This window comes from Phoenix dactylifera, chromosome 5 (genome assembly GCF_009389715.1).
Source record: "Phoenix dactylifera cultivar Barhee BC4 chromosome 5, palm_55x_up_171113_PBpolish2nd_filt_p, whole genome shotgun sequence".
NCBI lineage: Eukaryota > Viridiplantae > Streptophyta > Magnoliopsida > Arecales > Arecaceae > Phoenix > Phoenix dactylifera.
In genome coordinates this window covers 9,034,642-9,049,241 of record NC_052396.1, presented here as the reverse complement: position 1 = coordinate 9,049,241, position 14,600 = coordinate 9,034,642, and the positions used below count along the sequence as shown (strand labels likewise).

General features: G+C 40.2%; 1 pseudogene; it reads right to left on the bottom strand.

The window, feature by feature from the left end:
- Positions 1-810: 810 nt before the first annotated feature.
- LOC103703665 lies at positions 811-13,654 on the bottom strand (annotated as a pseudogene).
- Between the last annotated feature and the right edge of the window lie 946 nt (positions 13,655-14,600).

The window sequence follows — 14,600 nt, the reverse complement described above, 5'->3', positions numbered from 1 at the left end:
TGTGGAAATTTCCCAAACATACTTAACCATATACATGAAGTCACCAAAACGGACCATAAACCGACTAGACAACAGTACATGCCAAATGTCTGCTATTTTATTAATCAACGATTGAAGATTAACCAAGAGTTAAATGAAACCTTTTTAGCCTAGCCTACCATAAGCCTGCAAAATCAAAAATATATATATTTGGGCAATAGAACAGATCCCCTAAACATTAAACTCCAAAATCTGATATTCTAGTATGGTATGCCTATCAAAAAAAATTCAATTCAAAAGCTAAGTAAAACATAAACAGAAAATTAACTTGTACTTGATGAAAGAGTAAAACCAATGGGAATCCTAAAACATAATTCAATGAATGATAACAATGAAACACGACTGCCAAAACTGATAAAAGAATAATCAACTTGCATAATGCCGATTGCTCTGACTCACTTTTCCTATGTGCTTAGCAATATGGTATATGCGCTATTACTTTGGTGTTCTTTTTGTGCTTCGCAATTCTTAGCATGAACGAAATGTTTGAACAAGAGAAAGCACAGACAACAATGTATACAAATTAATTTGTACCGATGGATCTATAAAGGTTAAAAAGCAGCAGAATCCCATGCCTGATAAGAAGAATGCAAGGTTCAATGGTTCTGGATGTAGAAAAATGGCTGCATACACAATGATAGCAGTCCATCTAGATGTACAACATTGTGAAAATTCTGGAATATCTTATCCAAAATACAGTGCAGAGCAAGAATTCTGAAATTCTGATCTAACATATATAAGAAAAATCTAACATACACGTATCAACCAATATATGGAACCATAAGCAAGATTTATTCAAGAAGATGGGGCTATTATTCTCATTGTGATTACAGGGAATAACAAGTATACACAATGTATTAAACTTAGGTGAGCAGTAGCATTCTCACATTACAACCTCCCACCATGCTGCTGGTAATTCATTCTTGTTGCCGTAAAGGCAGGGAATTTCCATTGCAATATTAGGCTACGCATCATCACAATAGAATGAGATCTGATATCAATATCACAATGCAAAACTGACCAAGATTCACTTGTGGTTTCTTGTTGCCGCATGACAACCAAACTCAGAAATATAGAGGTCCTCATCATTGATGTGACAGATGATATATACAAGCATTATGCATATTTCAAAACATATATTGCTGCTAACTGCAACTAAGATAACAAATTGCATAACATATATTTCTCGTTATCATTGTCATCTTCATCATCACAGTCTCCTTACAAGCTTCGGTGTCGATCCTTGCCCCACAAGCTGCATCCCTTTTCCCACTTTCAAATCCCCACTCCTCTTCGAGTTCATCCCTCTTTTTATACTTTCTTTAGAAGTTGCCTCTTCTGAAGAACTCCTCAGATGGGGCTGCAGGGTGCCAATCTCCAATTTCTCTACAATGCTTTGCACCATCTTTGACACTTCACTCATCTTAGGCCGTGATTTGGGATGGCGTGTCAGACACCTGTTTGCCACTGCTGCAAGTTTTGTTGCCGATTTTAGAGAATAGTTCCTTTGTAGCCGTGGATCTATGATCATATGAAACTTCCTAGTGTCAGATTTGTATGGTTTGACCCAATCCAAGAGCCTCTGCTCAGCTTTTGGGCGGTTCCTATCCATTGGGCGACGGCCAGTGATAAGCTCATAGAGAAGAACCCCATAGCTCCATATATCGCTCTTGACAGTGAGGTGCCCAGTTTGGATGTACTCAGGAGCTGCATAGCCAATGGTTCCCACAACCTGTTTGTTTTTTATTATAGAGGAATCAGATTTACCTTCAAAGCATCTTTTATTACATGATGCAATTCTATCTACCTTGAATACAGTTAGCGACATGACAACTACCATTTTGTGGATACTGGCTAATAAATTAGGGTAGTACTTTTTCAAAAGACCAACTCCTGATTCATGCAAACTGTTAAGTTCCTCATTAATTTCATGAATTTTAGTCACTACAGAATCATCCAAAAAAAAAGAATTTGGTCACCACAGAAATGCAGTAAACACATTCTCAGAAGGCTCTCTTGGTGCAAGACTAATACTCAACACAAACCCTCAAAATAGAGGAAGAAACCTGTATTACCATGTCTCCTAATTTGAGAGGTCAACAGGAAACACATAGGACTAATTTCTTCTTGTTTTGTGCTGCATCATCAGGTCAACCATTCATATTATGGATATGCTTTGTCCCAACCTCACCTATTGGCATCCTTACCTATCTTGGCTGCTCTACTTTATCTCTTTTTATACTTCCTGTCAACTTGCAAAACATTGTTTCTTGTTTCTCCTGCAAATTGGTAAATGTTACATTGCCTTGACCATGGTTGCTAAATCACATCCTGAGATGCTACAACAGTCCAGGCAGATTCCTCAAGGGCCCATCACTTAGAAGCAGCTCATCTAGGCAGGTTTGTCTATGCATAAACCTAGGAAGGTGTTGATCCACTTAGGCACCACCTGATGTCCTGGCAATTGTGCAAAAATGCCAAGTTACTAAACCTAACACATAAAAATACCAACATTTTGGTGTCAATTTATAAATCAAGGTACAATCCACTATAGTTTGAGAATGTTTTACAAGTGACTCTCATCCTAATGGCAAGCTTTGATATGTTGTCAATTTTTTGGCCAGGGAAACTATAGGCATATAGGAAGAATTGCAGGAATTCATGCAGTTGGAACCCTATAAAGATTCCTTAGACAAGGTAATACTTGCAAAAAGGAAGCAAGAGACAATATGATTTGACAATTTGCATTTTATATTAAAAATAACAATATAATCTATATTTTTCTTAACATACATATACGTTGAAAATTAGCTTTAGAAAATCACAATAGTTAAGTAAAACATGACTGAGCACATACATCAAAATCATATAACCTATCCCATTACCAAAAAGAATCAACTAATATGAAATTTCTTTGAACTATATGTAGATAAATTTCAGAAATTTATATAATTGATGGATTACAGTCCATGGAACATCTTAAGAAAAGGGAGATGCCACTCAGGATTCTAGGCATCTGATCATCTAGATGACCTGGATCAAGACTTTGCAATCAAAACTTTTCAAAATGCTCCCCACATTGTCCATGAACATTCATATGTAAAAGCTTATATTCTGATAGTAAGCATAATAAAGCAGCTGGAAGGAAGTTCCCGGTGCTATTAAGAGAGACTAATACCAGCTGGATAAGCAATAATGTTGAGGCATCTAGATCATCATATGTACTCACCGCTGTTGAAACATGACTAAACCCTTTTGCTGGTCCTTGTCTAGCGAAGCCAAAGTCGGACAATTTTGCATTCCAATGCTCATCCAAGAGAATGTTGGATGCTTTCAAATCTCGAAAAATTATCTGCGCATACAAATTACTTTGAGTAAATGATAACCTTTTCAGCGATCAGCATGATCATCATTAGCAACATAAGCAGGTTAGAAGTAAGCAATTAAAAATCAAAAATCAAGTTTTTTTACTGTTCATTGCAGGGGCGGCCCAATACATTTTGGGGCCTAAGGCAAACTTACTAAAAAAGGCCTTTTTTTAAAATAAATAAAAAAAAATTAATAAGTGTAAAATACACGGTCGGGCCTATCTTGCGGATAACTATTGATCTTCCACAACCATCCAGCTTAGTCAGCACCGAGATTGGGCTCGATTTCAGCGGCAACAGTATCCAACTAGAAATTTAGAACATGTCTCAAAGATATCAAATTTGTAATCCTATTAGGTTCCACAAAATTTGACCTAAATTCGAATCGAGTACACAAAAACACTACTTTTTTTTTTGCTAAAGCACAAAGACACTACTTTGATATAGCCATTATACACACGTATGCATATACGTCCGAGTTACTCTCAGAGAACACTCATACCAGGAAATCTGCAGTACGATAAGTTAGCCATTAAACAGAAAATAATCTATGTATTAAAATTAACGGAAGAGTGGACTAAGAGGTCAAATTCAATTAAGTATAAACAACTGAATCATCTCGGTGTCACATGAGAGACGTTAACCTGATGACTAGGGAATGCGGGGACCAAAGGCAAGACATCTTGCTGCATCATTGATCTATAAAATTTATAACCTAGCAACACCAATCAAGATTTTTAATCCAAGTGGAAAAAGCAAACTCGTTCACACAATTTGTCAAACAGTTGGTGGACCACGAAAAGATTCACGATGTGAGATCAAGTAAAGCCAAGCCAAGCCAAGCCAAAGCCTTGGCCTGGCCATTTAACAGAGGAATGGTTATCACAAAAAGAGTTCGGAGAATGAGACAAGAAGAAAAAAGGCATACCTTGCGAGTGGAAATTAAGTCCGGAGACGAGTGGCCTCGACTTCGGTGGATTCGTCTTGATCTCAGGCCTAACTAGAAACGACCGCGGATCAGCGGATGGGATTGGGAGCGGCCGAGGACTTGGGTAAGAGATGGGAGATGTGATTTTGGTGGAAGGCTTCTGGCTCCTGCGACCCAGTACCGGCCACCGGGGACTCAGAGAGGCGGAGGAGACGAGGTCGCCGGCAGGCGGTCGGTGAAGCAGAGCTGCAGAAAGAGCCGAAGAGGAGCTGAGGAGGACCGAGGACGATGAGGATTGAGGAGTGGAGCCGTGGAGGACAATGGGAATTTAAAAAAAAGGGACGATGAGTGATGGGATTGGGACGCCCGACGCTGACTCACCCTCACTCCCTCAGTCATCTTGTCGAGCAGTCGAGGTAGCCGTTGGCTCTGCCTTTGGCCCTCTACGCTCTACCTCCATGGAGGACAGACTATTGTAGCTAGTCGGTCGGGCGGGGGCCTTTTTTCGGGCCGGGGCCTTAGGCGACCGCCTATCTCGCCTAACGGTCGGGCCGACTCTGGTTCATTGACACAATAAAACACTCTTTAAGTAGTTTAGAACAACTGGTGGCTGTATATACTGGGATTAGTAGTTAGAATAAAAGTATAAGTGTTGTTTTATTGCTTTTCTCAAAAAAGATGCGGTTTTATTGATCTATACTAGTAACTAAAGGACAATATATAAAGATATGTTTCTTAAAATTGAACGAACATTTTCCATGCTCTAGCATTTAACCATTTTTGTAGCACTACCCCAACTGCATGCTCGAAGAATAAAGATATTTATCGACTATTTCTTAGAATATGATTTTGTAAGTTGGGGAGGGGGGGTGATTTCATCGCTCACCATAGCCACATATCCATGCCCTGTCTAAAGTGCTACAAAGTTTTGTTATGAAGAAGATGTACCATTTAAGTTGCCAAAGACCTAGCAAAGTACTGCACAACTGCTACTATATTGCCAATAAAATTCACTTCATATTGTTGGACTCAGAAAAAGTTTAAGCTCTCATCTAGTAACAACAAAACTTAAATCCTAGCCAAACAACATTGTAGATGCACCAAATGTACAAGTACATATATTATGTAGAAACATTTATCAAAGGTACATTGAATTTTAAAAAACAAAAAGCATGGTTAAGAATAATGTATCAAGAATTTAAAATAAATAGATAATATAACTCCAACTAATTAAACTAAGGATCACTGTGCCGGTATCAAAGCCCGTACGGGTTGCCTGGTGGCACAGTTCGGTAATGCCCCCATGCCACTGACACAGCAGAGAGGGCAAGGGAGAGGGAGAACATGAGAGAGGAAAAGAGAGAAAGGGGGGAGGGAGGGAGAGGGAGAGGGAGGAAGGGAGGGAGAGGGGGAGAAGGCTGGTGGAGCATGGCTCGACACGGCAGAAAGGGCATGGGAGAGAGAGAACGGGAGAGAGGAAAAGAAAAGGAGAGAGGTGGACAGAAGGAGAGGGAAAGGAAGGAAGAGAGGGAGAGAGACAGATGGTGGCGGACAACCAATGGAGGCTCACGGATGGCCACGGAGGGCTGGGGAGGGGCTCTACCCTCTAGTTCCCCTGTTTCGAACGAAACAGGGATTCCGGAGGGGGGCCCTTTTTTATTTCTAATTAAAGTAAGTCGGCAACCTCCTTATCGACTTCACTTAATTTTGTCCGAATAAAAAAAGACCTCCACCCTCTTCGCCCCTCCTCAAGCCTCCACCGACCGTTTGCCATCCTTGCTCTCTCTTCCTCCCTCTCCGTCCCTCCTCTCTCTTTTTTCCTCTCTTTCCTTCTCCCTCTTTCTTTCTTCGCCGGTTTCTCAATTTGAAAACCAAAACCATCGTAGTCTACTGTCGATACAGCTCGGTATCTCCCGAACCGAATAGTTTGGGACAATTTCGCGGATCTTGAATAACATTTGCCAGTAAAATTTTTCGATTTTGATCCCATATGACCATATGTATAACATCATTGCATGAATCATCCAATAAGACAATTTGTACATGGCATATATGGATAAGGTTATAAGGGAGAAGGTGCACGACCCTTAATGTTGAGGAAAGCTTTAAGATATAAGAAAGTGTAGGGAATCGAGATATCCTTTAAAGAAGGCAAAACGATAAAGAGGGTAGTGAAGAAAGTGATAGAGAGAAGAAGACCTAACGAAATTAATGTACTTAGTTTGGTTCAAAGTTCACCATAAGGGTGCATACCACTCCATATTGACCATATCATACTGTACTAGTACCAAATCGAGACTTAGTATGGGGAGCATACCGAGTCTCGGTACGTGAAACTGACCACCATACCTGGCGTACTGACACCGTACCGACATGGCACAGGTATGGAATCCAGTACCGAGAAGGCGAACCTTGGTTCATGTATCTTTGAAATAGGTGGCTGGCCTTAGTAGCTCAAATAAATTAACATCATTGTATTAAACATCCAATAAGACAATACATATTTGGCAAATATGGATAAATTATAAGGGACAAGGAGCACAACCCTTGATGTTAAGGAAAGCTTTAATATGGAAGAAAGTGTTGGGAGTCAAGATCTCTTCTAAAGAAGGTAGAAGGATAAAGAGGATAGAGAAAAAAAGTGATAAAGAGAAGAAGATCTAATGGAATTAATGTACTCAGTTTGGTTCATACATCTTTGAAAATAGGTGGTTGGTCTTGGCAACCCAAATATTTTACTTGAATGTTGCACCAACTCTAGCACCCAAACTTAGATTTTATTTGGTCTGTGTAAATCTTTTATTAATAGGCGGCCAGCAACAAGTCAAGGGATTAACAAATAAGCTAGGTGCTTGGGACGATTTAGAGATCTTATTTCTAAAAACAATACCTAGAATTATGTCATTTACAATGAATAAGCCAAATAATAAATTAAAAAAAAAAAAACTTATGCACTAGATGCAAAACAGGAGGGAGGATGCATGAAGATGCAGTAATAAATCCCAATATATATAGCATAAGTAGGAGAGATTGTGACATCATCTGACACTTCTGACTTGGTCAGCACAAGTGGCTAGTGCACAATCCATGCTCAAGACAAGGTAGTTGTTGAGATACTGTAAAAGATCGCTATAATGGTAGCGACTGATCATTTTGATCTTATCAGTCAATTCAAATGTTCCCATGCAATAAGGCACTCTCACATGGATCCCAATTCCAAACTAGTACACAGTGAAAAATTGAATGGACTGAAATATCTAATAATGAAATGTTGAATCTAGAATTGGTAATTTGATATCAAATAGGACCTATAGGTTTTTCGGGTCTGAATTTGCTTCAAGCAGCTCAAAAATTAATAAGCATATTCTGCGAAGATTGAAGTATTGACTAAGATAGGGCTGTCAATTGATCTGAGAAGCTCGAGCTCTGCTAGAGATCAGCTTGAATTAAGCTCGAATCTAGCATGGTTCATATTTAATTGAATCAAGTTTAAATATGAACCAAGTTTGAACTTGAATCACAGGCTCAAAATGTTATATATGCATCAGGGTTGTATTATATATATGGAGTGTTTCTTTGCATACTTAGCAGTTTTTCTAGACTTATGCTTTATGATTAACTTTTTTTTTCCAAATTTAATTATTTAAATCAGTTAAACATTGGTTCAAGCTTAATATAAGCTTGATTTCAAGTTCTAGCTGATCGATTAGGCTCATGTTTGGCTCCATTCTTGAACTAGGCTTTGATAAAATCATAGAATAAATGAAGCTTGATTTCAAAATTCAGGCTTGAAAATAATTTCAAGCTGACCTTGATCATTGCCAGCTTGATCAATCTTGACTTTATTATACCCTTAGACAAGACATCCACGATTTCTCGATAACATAAAAAAAATGACTATGATCTAGGTAAAAGCAAACTGACAAAAATAAACACAAAATACCTGGAAATCTGCTTCCTCATGCAGGTATGTCAAGCCACGAGCAGCATCAAGAGCTATCCTAAGTCTCATGGCCCATGAAAGAGGTGTAGTAGATTGACTTGACAAATAATTCTCCACACTCCTATTAGGCATAAATTCATATACAAGAAGACGTTGCATTCCTCTTTCATCATCTTCTGCACAGTAGCCAATAAGTTTGACAAGATTTGGATGTTCAACAACCCCAAGAACATTAACTTCATTTAGCCACTCCTTGTGTCCCTAAAGACAAAATTAGGAGTGAAATTTGTCAAATTAGTTTCTTTCTAGTTGAACATAAATACCAATGCAAATATCAAAATTAAGCATAAATTCACAAGCTAATAGGACAACCACTCATTTGATAAAGAAGTGAAGAAAGAGTAGCAAGCTCAGCAGTGAGGCATTTATTGTATACCTGTTATCATGAACACTTTGCCGTATAAGTCAAATCGATATATTTAATCAGAAATTTGATATGCTGCCGAATATATTGTCTAAACTTTTGCAGAGATTTGAGCTGGTCACAAAAATTCAATGGTTGATGAATAGTTGTCTTTCAAAGTGGAGGTGACTACCACAATTGAATTCATGAAACTTACTGGTACCAATTTATCTACTGCAGCAGTAACTAAAAAGCTTAGTAACTTTTATCCAGTGATATGTATGAATATATTGGGCTGAAAAGGGGAAAAATCCTATAGGACACTTTTTTCAGTGAACATCATATGTTGAGGATTTTGAGACAGGATCATAAACGAGAATAATTTGGTGAATACAGTAAATTGGATCTATTAGCAGTCAAGTTTACTCATATTTTTATTAAGCCTTATTGGATCAGGAGGCTCAGATTGTGGAGCCCAAATTTACATTAACAGTCGGTCTTATTTCACCAGTCGCTTCAAAGTGGAAAAAATGTCTTATATCATATGCTTTCTCAACACCATGAAAGGAACATGTTTCAGCGTTTCTTCCAAGGTTTGCTGAACCAATACTAGAGGCCGTACTGGCTGGTGATCGGTTCGATATGGTACTGGTATTGTCACGCCCCCGCCTCTGCGAGGCACGTGAGGCACCTAGTGCCCACGTGGGGGCCACATGAGGGGGGAACACGGGGCTCTCCTGCCAGATATTGTCCGGTTCTGGGGCTTCACGCAAGCGTCCTTCACCCCTCCTCGATTTTGTTTTCCACCCAAAACGCGTCTGCAGGATTTGGAGACACCCGCCTCATATGCCCAGGCTCTGGAACGAGTCTTTCCGATGTGGGACTATTGGGCCTCACACCCTTCCCACCATCGGACAAGAGCCGTCCTCGGCTCTGATACCAAATGTCACGCCCCCGCCTCTGCGAGGTACGTGAGGCACCTAGTGCCCACGTGGGGGCCACATGAGGGGGGAACACGGGGCTCCCCTGCCAGATATTGTCCGGTTCTGGGGCTTCACGCAAGCGTCCTTCATCCCTCTCCGGTTTTGTTTTCCACCCAAAACATGTCTGCAGGATTTGGAGACACCCGCCTCATATGCCCAGGCTCTAGAACGAGTCTTTCCGATGTGGGACTATTGGGCCTCACACCTAATGTCACGCCCCCGCCTCTGCGAGGCACGTGAGGCACCTAGTGCCCACGTGGGGGCCACATGAGGGGGGAACACGGGGCTCCCCTGCCAGATATTGTCCGGTTCTGGGGCTTCACGCAAGCGTCCTTCACCCCTCCCCGGTTTTGTTTTCCACCCAAAACGCGTCTGCAGGATTTGGAGACACCCGCCTCATATGCCCAGGCTCTGGAACGAGCCTTTCCGATGTGGGACTATTGGGCCTCACACCCTTCCACCATCGGACAAGAGCCGTCCTCGGCTCTGATACCAAATGTCACGTCCCCGCCTCTGCGAGGCACATGAGGCACTAGTGCCCACGTGGGGGCCACATGAGGGGGGAACACGGGGCTCCCCTGCCAGATATTGTCCGGTTCTGGGGCTTCACGCAAGCGTCCTTCACCCCTTCCCGGTTTTGTTTTCTACCCAAAACGCGTCTGCAGGATTTGGAGACACCCGCCTCATATGCCCAGGCTCTGGAACGAGTCTTTCCGATGTGGGACTATTGGGCCTCACAGGTATATACTATACCAACCCGACACATGCCCAAAACTAGAGGAAAAGAGAAGGAGAGAAGGGAAAGCAAGGAGAGGAAAGGTGGGAGAAGGAGAGAGAGGACTCACATGGCCATGAAGATCCTGGTGCTGACCTGAGGAGGATGAGGTCGAAAAGGCCGAGGTGACAAAAAAGGCCCTCACCATGGACGAAAGCAGCGTTGGAGTGGATGCTAGGGTTTTCCTCTAGAGAGCGGAGGATGACAACTCGAAGCAGAGGCTAGAGGAGGAAGTGGGAGAGGAAGATTGGGCGAGAGGGAGAGAGGGGAGAAGGTGCAGAGGGAGGGAGGGAGAGAGGGGGGAAGAGAGAGGGAAGGGCACTCACCTAGCCACAAAGATCCTAGCACCGACCCAAGGAGGATGAGCACAAATAGACCGAAGTGATGGAAGAGGCCCTCACTGTGGGCGACAGGGAAGGGGGTGCTAGGGTTTTTCTCCAAAGAGCGAGCAACCAAAACCTGGAGCAAAGGCCGGAGAGGAAGCTCGAGAGATAAGGAGAGAGGGAAGAGGAGGATCGAGAGAGAGAGGGAGAGAGGGGAGGGGAGAGGCAAGGGGGATTCGGGATAAAACAGGAGATGTGGAGTTATCAGAAAAAGGTGAATGGTGAGAGGTGAATTTTATCTCATAGATGACCTGTAATTTAATTATATAAGGAAAATAATGGGTGCCATGGAACATGTTAAGATTTTGAGAGAGAAAAGGAGGAAATTTAATGGCTGTCATATATGATGGTAATTGCAAAGATAGCTTTGCAGTGGATGGTATTCAAATGGACTAAGCGTTCAAGAAAATGTAACTGCAGAGTGACTAACAAAAAGTATCAGTTCCAATTCAATTTCCTAACTCATTACTATCAGTTAGTAATCTTGTTTACTTCTTTTTTTGGTATTCCATTGGTAATTTATTCGTGGCAATATATGTTATATAGAGCTGGACAAAGAAATAGTTATTCACAGACTTTGTTCCTTATCATGCCAGTGAGAGTAGTCACATGCATAAAGCGCGTAAAATTTCTGAGCTCCAAGTGACAAGCTAACGAGGAAAAAGTCATTTTTGGTGTGTGTGTGTGTGTGTGTGTGGTTGATAATTTCAGATATTGATAAGGTAATGAAATAGTGTTTCATGACATAATCTTGGATATTGATAAGGTACGTCAACCATCATATTCAGGCTAGAGCTTACCAGTTGAAATTCTGATATGTTATAGCAGTAAAGAAGACCAGAGACACAGGACCAAGCATAAAGAATTTATAATTATTTATTTGTAACAAGTTTGAGTTTATGTATTCTTCAAAATGACATGCATCAGTGGTATAACATTTTAATCAATGACCATTTTATTTCATGGAATATATTTGTGAGCAAAATTTGAGGGACAGCACAAATTCTGTATTAACCGACTTCCTGCAGCAAATCACACACTTTTAGTTTTTGTCATCTTTCTCTCCTTTCCAGTTTCTGAGTCATTTTTTCCAGATTTTCTTCTGCATGGGAATGCCTATATCATGATACCTCTGATTTGGGCACAGCTAAAAGATGACACTAACAGAGAGTTATAGATTGTTCTTTAGCGGAGGAAAAAAGTGTAGTGCATTTAAATCTCATTGGCATCAATTTCAAAAAGAAATAGCACAATGATGTGCCTCAAATTTGGTATTCTATAGTGCTCAAATCTTTCATGCACTTTTTTCTACTTTCTTGTGCTTCACCTCTTTGAGGTAGTCTTGGTGGCAATGTTCCAAGTCTCAATATCAAGTCCATACCAGTACCTTGCTAGTACAGTTTACTACTACTATGCCCCCATACTGACATGTGGCAGAGTCAAAACAGTATCCATACCATGTATCAACACCGGCATATAGAACCCATACCATACTGGTACCATATCAGGTCAATAATGATACATTCCGTACCAAACAATATAATTCGGTACTTAAAGCCTTGCTTAGTGAATCTTGTATGCAAGCAAAAAGCATAGAATTTAATTCATAAACAATTACTCAAAGAAAATAGATTCTTAAATATAATCCAGTAAACAAACAAGCAAACCATCTAGGACACTTGTACAAGACCTTGCAAATCCGAAGTATACCATCTAATTCAACCCAAAACGAGCGAAAGAACCTTACTAATTTGATTGAAGCTCAACTTTATTCCCATAGTGTAAGTTTAAGGCCCAATTTTGACCATCATAATGACTAAACAAGCTAAAACTCAAAACACAAAACTAGTAAGAAATGAAGGCATTGGCAACACAAGTACTTGCATGCCTCAGATGGCACTGTGTAGCTCAAATTATGACCAGGGGTGCACAACTAATTATAACATCTGAAAAATGATATGATTTTAATTCCAATAGAAATCCTTGTGTGCATCGGCATGCCATCTAGATCATACCTCCATTCATTTCTCTCGCAGTAGCTGACAACCCAAGAATTTATATTCTCTTATATCTACAATGACAATCCCAATGGATTGACAAAAGCAATAAGGAAAACGATGATCCTCAACTATCTGACAAATAGTTGCACTGAGAATTAGTGTAATAGACAATTCATATTTATAATTAGACTAAATGGCTGATTACGCAATAATTACCTAAATAAAAGATAATCTATAACCATGACATTATAAAACATGGATCTATGCCACTCGAAGAACTTTTCCCTCTTACTGATTATCAACAAAGTGTTACTCAATTGTATGATGAATAAATGACATAATGTTATGAAGAATGAGTAACATACAGACTATTTTGGGGAAAGTAAGATAGTAATTTTAATAAATGAGACTTATCTATTCATAACAGACTCTAAAATAACTTGCCTGCAGCCCACTGCGATGGAGTTGTTTTACGGCAACATCTTGCCATGTGTTTGAATCATCAAAGCTCCTGATTGTGCCCCTGTAAACACATCCAAATCCACCTTCTCCAATCATTAGTGAGCGGCTGAAATTCCTTGTAGCATTCCTCAGTTCTTGAAAAGTAAATGCCCTGAGATTGCATGCCCTCTGTGACAAACGAAGGAATGGAGACCCCCAATGGAGTCAGCACTCCCATGTGTGACATTTAGCGAGTTGATCTCAGACCCTGACTTCCTCATATCACGATCTGTCGATGTGGTACTGGCTTGACATAGCTGATGGATATTTTCGGGCTTGAGGCTTTCCCTTCTCTCATTTGGAGAAAGGGAAACACTTCATAACCCCACTCTGTAAGACCCCTTATTTTACTCTGCAGACTGAAATTCACAAAGGAAAGAGACACAAAACCATGAACTTTTTGTGTAACAAAGAACAAAACGTCTCCATTACATCACAGACAACATCATATAGGATCATTAAGATATGCATACACGATCAACAATCCACATCTGAAGAATTTGATTGTACACTAAGATCAAGCATCAGAGACTAATATTTTTCTAATGAAGGCGAGGAAAGACTCATGAAATATATAAGAAATATTCCAACATGCATCAACAAAAACAATGATTTCCCCCTCTCAAATCATGTCCCAAAAGCCAGCCTCTAAGAGTGGAAACATTTCACCTCCATTAGAGCAGAAGTCATCATTTCCTCTTATTCAAATTTCAGATAGCAAGACTGATATCCTTCAGGTTTCTTCGAGAGAATCCTCCACCATCTTAAATTTCATTATCAATAAGTCACATGTGCATTTAAAGCAGGAACTCTTTTCTAAATAACCAGTCCCATTGATGGGAGAATTTCAAAGGAAATTTGGAAAGAAAAAAAAGGCAAAGGTTACACGACAAAAATAACTTTTTATTTATTTTGTTTAGTAAACAACCATCTTTTAGTAAGTCGTGCAAACCCACCATTTGCACTTGTTCTTCAGCAAACCATACACAAAACCATTACAGAGTAAAGAAAGAAACTACCCAATGTAAATATATCTAAACCCATATCAGAAATTCTACATGGCAATACTAAATTACTCAATTCTTCAGAAAGTTAGCAGGCAAATCACCACATTATACCAACGTAACCTATTATCCTCAAGCGCTTAGCGTCTAAATATGGAACAACCTTCGAAGCCTGTCTCCGATATTGTTTCTCCTACGATGTCCCCAGGGCGAAAGGGGCCACCTTTCTCCTTCTTTCCTCAATCGTTCCGATCATCTCTCCATTTCATTCCC